The 8,980-nt window shown below is 39.7% G+C and overlaps 1 long non-coding RNA gene across 1 annotated transcript; it reads left to right on the plus strand.

Annotated features, from left to right (window-relative positions):
* Positions 1-229: 229 nt before the first annotated feature.
* On the plus strand, positions 230-5,577 carry LOC120220664. The gene is made up of 3 exons (XR_005525645.1): positions 230-350; positions 3,294-3,378; positions 5,491-5,577. It is a non-coding gene; the product is annotated as an uncharacterized LOC120220664 (long non-coding RNA).
* Positions 5,578-8,980: the final 3,403 nt, after the last annotated feature.

The following is an 8,980-nucleotide window of genomic DNA, read 5'->3' on the forward strand; positions in this document are numbered from 1 at the left end:
AGAAGCAAAATAGCAGAAAGAAATAATTTTCTATCTATGTATATAGTTGTGTAATTCTGTTGACTATTTGGTTTTGCTATTTCATAGAGTTCCTCAACCCTGGCCATTCCAGTTCCCATTAGCAACTTCACAGATTTCAGAAAGTTCTAGAATGTTGATTGTGCCCTCATTGCTGCCCATGTTCCAAGTGCCAGTGGCAAGGTTCCACAACTGATGTGACTTGGAGAGTTTTCCATCCAGCCCTCTGAATCTCTGCCTGACTTCCAAGGTCACACTGTTGATCACTGCTATCCGATTGGGTTTGTATATGTGAGAAGGAATTAAGGCTTTGAGGATCATTTGAGATCAAGGTGAAGAACGATGTATTTCCGGGATAAGGAGTTTGCCGTTTATGCTCAAAGCAATGAGGGAACATTGAAATTGTATGGACAGTGAGTGGCATATCAAAGCGTGTTTTACAATGATTCATTTCTGTTTTAGTGGATTTATAGTTCAACGTACCAAAACTGGAGTGGTATTAACTATTGTGTTCCTTTATAAAATTTAATTCACACTGCGGGTATGGCTCATATATTACCAAACACATGGTAATTTCATTGAAAGAACAAAACCGAGGAATTTTCAAATTGTTCATTTTTACTCCTCTTTTTGAGGAAGTTTGAAACACATGAACGCTTTCAACTTGCTATTGCAAGATATTAAACTAAAATTATCATGTATCATGTATTTTCTTTAAAAAAAACACTATCTTAGAGCTGTTTTAGGGTCACATCAAAATGGAGAGGAAGGTAGAGTGGTTTCCCACGCTTCTCCTACCCCCCCCACATGCACAGCCTTTTCTATCAACATCTCCCTCCAGAATGGTACATTTGTTATAATCCCTGAAACTACGTTGATATGTCCTATATTTTCTACCAGTTGATCAAAGCGCACACTATTTGCTTCCTAAGTCAAACATATAATTGGAATAAGCCAATTCTAGTTTTTAAAACTTTAGCATATTCTATTTTTATAACTTTGTCTAAGACTGTGTTACTGTATACCATGTTCAAACAGTAATAGGGTGGTAAGTGAAATAGAAAGTTCTAAGATTTTATGGCAGACTTTTCCCTATAAAATTTTAAAGAAATGTCAAGCACATTAAACCAGATAACCACTGAAATGTGTACATGCAAGTCTTCCAGACTTCAAAAATATAATGCTTTTAGACAGGCTTTGTTGTGTGGTTGTTCTGAATCTTCTTGGCATTTAAAGCAAATACCAGGCTCAAAAAAAGTCAGTTTCATTATAATAAGAGCCAACATTGACTGAGCCTATATTATGATTCGGGCATTGTTTATTCATTCATTCATTCATTCATTCATTCATGTCACAAATGTTTGCTGAGGATCTAATAAATGCTAGACCACTCTTGGCAATATTCTAAATGCTGGTTATGTAGCACTGAATAAGACAGACAAATAGCTTGACATAATGAAACTTTCACCTAGCAGAGAAGGTATATTTGTCCATTGTTTTCGGGGCTTTTTTAATATATGAGGTGGTATTATATATCTTCTGCTGATGAGAATGATAAAACTAATGAAGAGGAGGGAGAGAGAGGATAATCGTAGATGTGCATGCCATGATTAAGTGAGAAGGGAAGAAGGGAAGTAAATAGAGTGCATATACATTTTTCTGGCCTTAAAATTTATGTCCTTTCCACTCCACCATATTGTTTTTGAAAAACTATATATATACATACACATATACACATATATTACATATACCATATATATGTAATATACACACGCACATTTGTGTATCTTCATCCTCCTTGGCATTTTACATGTATATACGTCTACCTGTTCTCATGTATGTATACAAGTGCTATGGAGGATAGAAACGGAATTGTTTAGAGACACAGTTAGTAAATTAAGCATAAATGTTTTAAATGTAAGTACTGTAATTTCAAGCAGAGTTGTAGAATGGATAAATATATAATAGACATAATAGACACATATATAACACATACACTGTATATAACATATATACATTTGAGTTTATACATAACTGTATGAATATATTTGCTCTTTTAAAGTCATCAAAATGTTATAGTTATGTTTAGACCACCTCAAGGTGAAGGATAAAGAAAATGTCTCATTTTCCGGGGAATAAATGGCAGTACTGATGGGGATCTCTTGATACCAGGAAAGCTTTTTTGCAAGATTAAATGGGATTACCACCAACAGGCCCATGGCATGTTTGGTTTTGAATTAAAATATAGAAACCTTATTACCAAAATTTACATTGCTGCCTTAACCTTCATCTAATTTTGCTGATCCCACGGCCTCGAATAGACAGCAGTGCTAGAGAACTGCACACACCTTTCTTTGTCATCCCACTCAGAAGCCCCTGGTCACTCTGGAGGAAAAGCAGATGCATGAATTTTAAATTGCTCATCACATTCACGTTTTTCTTTAAAAAAGTGTATTACAAATCAATATTTTATTCATGAAAACATTAAACATTATATTAGTACCAAAACATTTTATAGAACCTTGAAATTTATTCTAAAGCGGAGGGTTTCCTTTTGCTTTCTGCCTAAGTACTGTCCTATAACTGAAACACTTCCCAAAACCAGTGACGGCAGCTTCATTCTCTAACAGAAACAATTTACCTGGACTCTCTGCAGACAAGAGCTTAACCCCAAGGAATTGCATTAATTGGCAACAAGCTTTGTGAGGAGACAGAGGGGACTTGGTTTTTCACCTTCTCCCACAGGGAATGACTTTCACTGTCATTTACAGGAGCCTGGACGTAAAGGGTCTGGCTTCAAAGTGAAACATGGAGATAAGTTATTTTGATATATTCTCAATGTTCCATTCTTCTCCAGTCCTTGAAAATTCTTCACTCATATGTAAATGATCAAATGAAATAATTGAAGCCAGAGAAGAAGACCATGTTACTGAGTCCAACATGCTTACCCACATGTATTTAAATATTGCAGAACAATATATTGATGGTTATGGCCTCAAAGTGAAGGACAATGTGTCCAGTTTGCCATCAGATCACATTGCTCTATAGATTCTGATTCAGAAAATGTTCTCATGCAGAATATTCTTTAAGTTTCACAAATTTATCCATCTGAAATGTTCTCTAGTAGTGCCCTAACTTAGCTTTTAGATCCAGAAAAAATAAGATGGAAGACAATATCCCTGGCTTATTTATTCCCTAGAAAAGAGGATAGTTTTATATACTTTACTCTCAATTTATGGCAGACAGACAATTCAACATGTTTCTATTTTTTCAAGTATAAAACACTGGAAGTGTATGTGTGCACTAAGAAAGAAGAAATTCTTCCCAAAACATGAGCACCATATGACCAGATCCTTGGAGGTAATACAGAATGCCTGGATCACAATGGAAAATTTAGAAGATGGTTATTAAGATTAAAGATCTAAAAATTGAGAGATGAAGGATTCTGCCAACTTTAGTGCTGTCACAAATAGACTTCCCCTGTAGCTGACACAGAGAGAGAGCGAGTACTAGGTTATAGAAAAATGTGCTCTGAGAAGCTGTCCAGGCACCACCAGCTTGCTGCGGCCTTACAGTATAATGTCCAAGAGAAAGATCATGCAAATCGTAAACTTAAGTCACACACATAGTTTTAAATGTTCAAGTAGCCATTTCTAAAAGAAAGATAAAATTAATTTCAATGAGGTCTTTGAACCCGGGGCACCTGGGTGGCTCAGTCAGTTAGGCAGTCAACTTCAGCTCAGGTCCCGATCACACATATCATGAGTTCGAGCCCGGAGTCAGGCTCTCTGTCGTCAGTGCAGAGCCTGATCCTTTGTTCCCCCACCCCCATCTGCTCCCTCTGTTTCTCCCTCTCTCTCTCTCTCCCTCTCAAAAATGAATAAACATTTATGTAAACAAATAAATAAATAAATAAAATCATTTAACCCAAGATATCTAAAATATATTTTTTTAATGTTTATTTTTGAGAGAGCAAGAAAGAGAGACAGAGCACAAGCAGGGGAGGGGCAGAGAGAGACGGAGACATAGAATCCCAAGCAGGTCCAGGCTCTGAGCTGTCAGCACAGAGCCCTACAAGGGGCTCAAACTCGCCACCCATGAGATCATGACCTGAGCTGAAGTTGGACACTTAACCAACCAAGCCACCCAGGCGCCCCCCAATATATCTAAAATATTATCATTTGAACATATAGTCAATAAAACGTTATTGAAATATTTGCATACATTTTTTCATATTAAGTCTTCAAAATACATTGGGTATTCACACTTACATCTCAGTTGGACTAATGACCTTTCATGGGCTCCACAGCCGCACGTGGCCAGTGGCTGTCATTACAGACAGTGGTTTAGAGCCTGAACACACACAAAGACGTTCTCATTTTGTTCTCGTCTCTCTCTCTTCTTTCTTTCTTTTCTTTCCTTCCTTTGTTTCTTCTCTTGCCTTCTGTCTCTCTTCCTTTCTCTCTCTCTCCTTCCGAGTCTGTGCATGCTAGGTACTGAGGATACAATAGCAAGCAATATAGGCCTATGTCGTAAATTACAAAAACATTGCCTTCTTTCCAAAAAAAAATTAAAAGCACTACTTAAAGATACATAAAATAGGGGTGCCTGGGTGGTTCAGTGGGTTGAGTGTCCAATCTCGTGGTTTGTGAGTTCGAGCCCCGTGTCAGACCCTGTGCTGACAGAGCCTAGAGCCTTTGGATTCTGTGTCCTCTCTCTCTGCTCCTCTCCCACTCATGCTCTGTCTCTTTCTCTCTCAAAAATAAACATTAAAAAATATAAAGATACATAAAACAGTATACACTAGTTTCAATTCAGCCACAAATGTGGCTATGAGTTTTCTGGCATTTGAGAGAAGGTGACAAACATTATCGGTTACACAATTCACAGTATACATGATCCAGAGTCACTAAGATAAACTCAAACCGGTTTCTTCAGAGGAGAATTACTCTCCTCTGACTTTATAAATCTAGTCTTTTTAAAAATTTTTTAATGTTTTTTATTTATTTCTGAGAGAGAGAGAGACAACATGAGCAGGGGAGGGTCAGAGAGAGAGGGAGACACAGAATCCAAAGCAGCCTCCAGGCTCTGAGCTGTCAGCACAGAGCCCAACACAGGGCTCGAACCCAGGAACCCTGAGATCATGACCTGAGCTGAAGTCAGATGCTTAACCGACTGAGCCACCCAGACACCCCTATAAATCTAAAGTCTTATAAATCAGTGTATGAATACAACATGGTAGACTGCTCTATAAGGGTGCATGTGATGCTTTTTCACTGCAGGTCTCCAGCTGTATAACATGTAAGAAATGCAATGATCTCACACAATACCCATGAAAAAACCTGATCTTTGTAAAATGACTTGGATCCTGGAAAAAAATTGTTTAATGAAACTCTTAGTATTGTTTTATTATTGAATACATTTTATTCGATTCAAATTCCTGAACAGTTGACTTGGCCTTCTTTGTTACAGATACAAAAGCAAAGAGCCTCTAGCCTAGAAAGGCAACAGCAATTTCACAGAGCTAAAACCAAAACTTGTGAACAGAAGATCACGAAAATCCATTAAAAACTTAATACAAAAGATGCACGCTGTATTTTTTATAATAAATAAATGAATATAGAGGACAAATTTCACTTACACATTGCCATACTCACAAAGTATGAAGAGCTTATAAAAAGGGAAGTGCCTTAGATTGAGGTTCTTTAAGAACTGAAATTCATTCATTTTATGTGACACAAAGGGGGAGATTCATGTGGCTTACCTACAAAAAGTGCTGAAAATGTTTTTTGCCCCGTCATTTATTTATCTTAGAGGAATAGAGTTTTATTTATTTTTTTATTTTTTTAAGGTTTTATTTATTTTTGAGAGAGAAAGAGAGACAGCGTGAGCAGGGGAGGGGCAGAGAGAGAGGGAGACACAGAATCTGAAGCAGGCTCCAGGCTCTGAGCTAGCTGTCACCACAAACAAAGCTCGACACGGGGCTTAAACCCACGAACTGTGAGATCGTGACCTGAGCTGAAGTCGGACGCTTAGCCAAATGAGCAACCCAGGCATCCCAAGGAATAGCATTTTAAATAGAATATTTAAATTCTGAAACAAATTGTATTAGCGTTCACATCTCTAATCAGCTAAGGGGCTAATATGCAACTGCCTCAAAATGCAGAACTACCTGGGATCGGGACTGTGCTTCCCTTTGATACAGAAGGGTCTCAAATAGGTAATCCCTTCATTCTCTCAAGAAGGACAATTTTAAGATTGCAATAACCTCAGGTCCACAAAATGGGGCCAGGCTCCCCAGCTGTCCCCTCTTCCTTCAAACACACACACTAGCTAATGGTTTACTGTACATGGACTCTAGTTCCATCTGAAGGTGAGAAGGCCAAGAGCAAAGAATTCGGTGCACTTATGTCTTTTTGAATAAGGATATTGATACCATGCTACCATTATGTCCACCAGAAGACACAACTAAAATATCAAGGGTCCCTCAAGGCTAAATGAAATGGCTAAATATGCATTTATTGATTTCTAAAGAAATATTACCAAGACACTGGGTAATAACTCACCACTCTCATGATTGAAAGGGTCTTGACTCTCTCTAAAGCAGAGACAGGACTCCAGAATACACGATGGTGTTAAAACTATTGCAGGATGCATTGTAGAACAAAGCCGAATCAGGGAGGGCGAAGAAAAGTCCTTCGTGCAGACATTTAACTTGAATCAAATCTATTCTGCATCTTTTCTTTTATTGTTGTTCTCTCATTCATTTCTTGTAAAGCAAAAATTGTGATTAATTAATAACTTTGAACTCCAGTGTGGGGCTCTAATCACAACCCCTCAACTTAGGGTGGCAGACAATGCATTTATGCACTGAAAGCTCTCTAAAAATACATGCAGGGCAGGGACACAGAAACTTGCACACACAGGAAAACCACCACCCACCCACTGGGGAATTCAAATATTTTTCTCAAACAAGAGGAACATGTGCAATGACATATTTTTTTTTCTTTTTAGTTGACAATTGTCTCCCTTTTCTGTAGATCTTAATGGTGAAATAATGGATCCTGCCAACCATTATGAGCGTCAACCCGTCTGGGGACCCATAACTTTTATTGTGGTCCATTATCTGGCCATTAGAGGCCACAAGTGTCCTCAGCACAATTGTGTAACATTGTGCTGAGGAAAAGGTGTGGAAACTGTGGAGGCAGCAGGTTTTTCTAGTACCTAAACCACAGAAACTCCAAAATGTCCTATATTACGACCATTCATTTTCCTTATGCTGAAATGTTTATAGTGTATGCCTCGTGGATAAAGCTTCCCTATCTAGCCCTGCCAAGAAACCAAATATCCCACCCAGCACTGTGGCGAAACATCCTTCCCTTCTTTCCTAGGAGCGAGCAGTCCTGATTCAAACCAAGACAGTTTGTTATATCTATTTTGCTTAGAAGACCAATATGCTCTGATTGTAGAGAAGGTCACTGCGCCTATCATACTAGAGGTGAAAAAGTGACAAAAAGGAGGCCTGGGTGTTCTCAAGCGCAGCGCCAACCTCACGTGGTCTGCGTAAAATAATCTGCTGCAAAGGCGAAACACAGGCCCCACGAAGGGAAGCCTCCCGTCTGTGTGTGTTTGCTACTGAAAGAAAACAAGCACATCATTTTCGCTACTGCTCCCTTGTTAGCTACTGGCCAGCCCTTTGGTACACCCACTGATCACCGCCGTCATCATTACTTTCTATTGGTTTTACCCTCACAGACCGCACACGTTGATGAACTTACAAACATGCGTAATTCAAGGTGTTGCTTGTGTTTGCAGCCAAGTGTGGCCCATCCTTCATTCAAAGGGCACGGAGGCCAGATGTTGTATTTCCTGGGCCTAATGTAGAGTGTGTGGAGCTCAGAATAGGGCCAGTGCTCCATAAGGAATATAATAAAGGCTTTCCACCTCCCTTGTCAGCCACCTCCTGACCCTCCCTTAATTTTGAAAAGCTTTATGGCCGGTTTTCCCCACCTTAATTCTTAGATCAGACTCCACAGCTTGCATTAGCAGGAGCGTAGGTGGGAGATCTTTAGGTTGGGCCCAGCCCCACAGCACGCTGACCTGAGGGCAAAGAGACCATTATTGAGACTCCTCTAATGGGTTTCTCCTGATGTCTGGGAGTCTAAAAGTCAAGAACCTTAATTAGGAAAGGCCAACAGATCACTTCAAAGTATTCCCCGAAGTGGGTGATTTGTGTGTTTATTGCCAAACAACATCTAGACAACAATGGCCACTCAACAATATTTAACCAACAGTGTTTGTTAGGCACTTATTATGTGCTATACCCTGTGTTAAATAAGGCATTTGAAAACTCCAACTCTCAACGTGTGTTCTTCTAGTGGAGAAAAGTAGAAAAAAATACAAATAATCAGACAAGAAAATATCAAACAGTTGCTATGAAAAGAATAGAAACATCCTGGTGGTGGATGGCCCAACGTATATTAGGTGGTTAGGAAAGGCCAGTCTCTGGGGGCTGACATTTATTCTAAGAAGCAAGTTGTCAGGAAAGATCTGGGAGTGGACGTTTCCTGGAAGGAGGCTGGAGAAAAGGATCCAGGACTCCAGAAGTTTAATGCCCTCAAGGAACGGAGACAAGAGCAGTGTGAGCAGAAAGGAAGTGAGCAGCCATGGGAGCTCAGGAGGAGCAAGCAGTGAAGTGGGAAGACCGGCAGGTGGGGTGGGGCCAGGAGAGATGAACCAGGAGGGCAGGGGCCAAAAACGGGTTGTGTTTTTATTACAACTGAGTATATCCAAAAGCATTGAGAGTTTTCAAGCAAGGTTGAGATTTTTTTAATTATTTGTGGTGGGGCGCCTGGGTGGCTTAGTCGGTTAAGCGTCCGACTTTCGCTTAGGTCATGATCTCGCGCTTCGTGGGTTTGAGCCCCGCGCCGGGCTCTGTGCTGACTGTCAGCTCAGAGCCTGG

Source organism: Hyaena hyaena, unplaced genomic scaffold, assembly GCF_003009895.1.
Source record: "Hyaena hyaena isolate Hyena2069 unplaced genomic scaffold, ASM300989v1 scaffold_715, whole genome shotgun sequence".
Taxonomy (NCBI): Eukaryota; Metazoa; Chordata; class Mammalia; order Carnivora; family Hyaenidae; genus Hyaena; species Hyaena hyaena.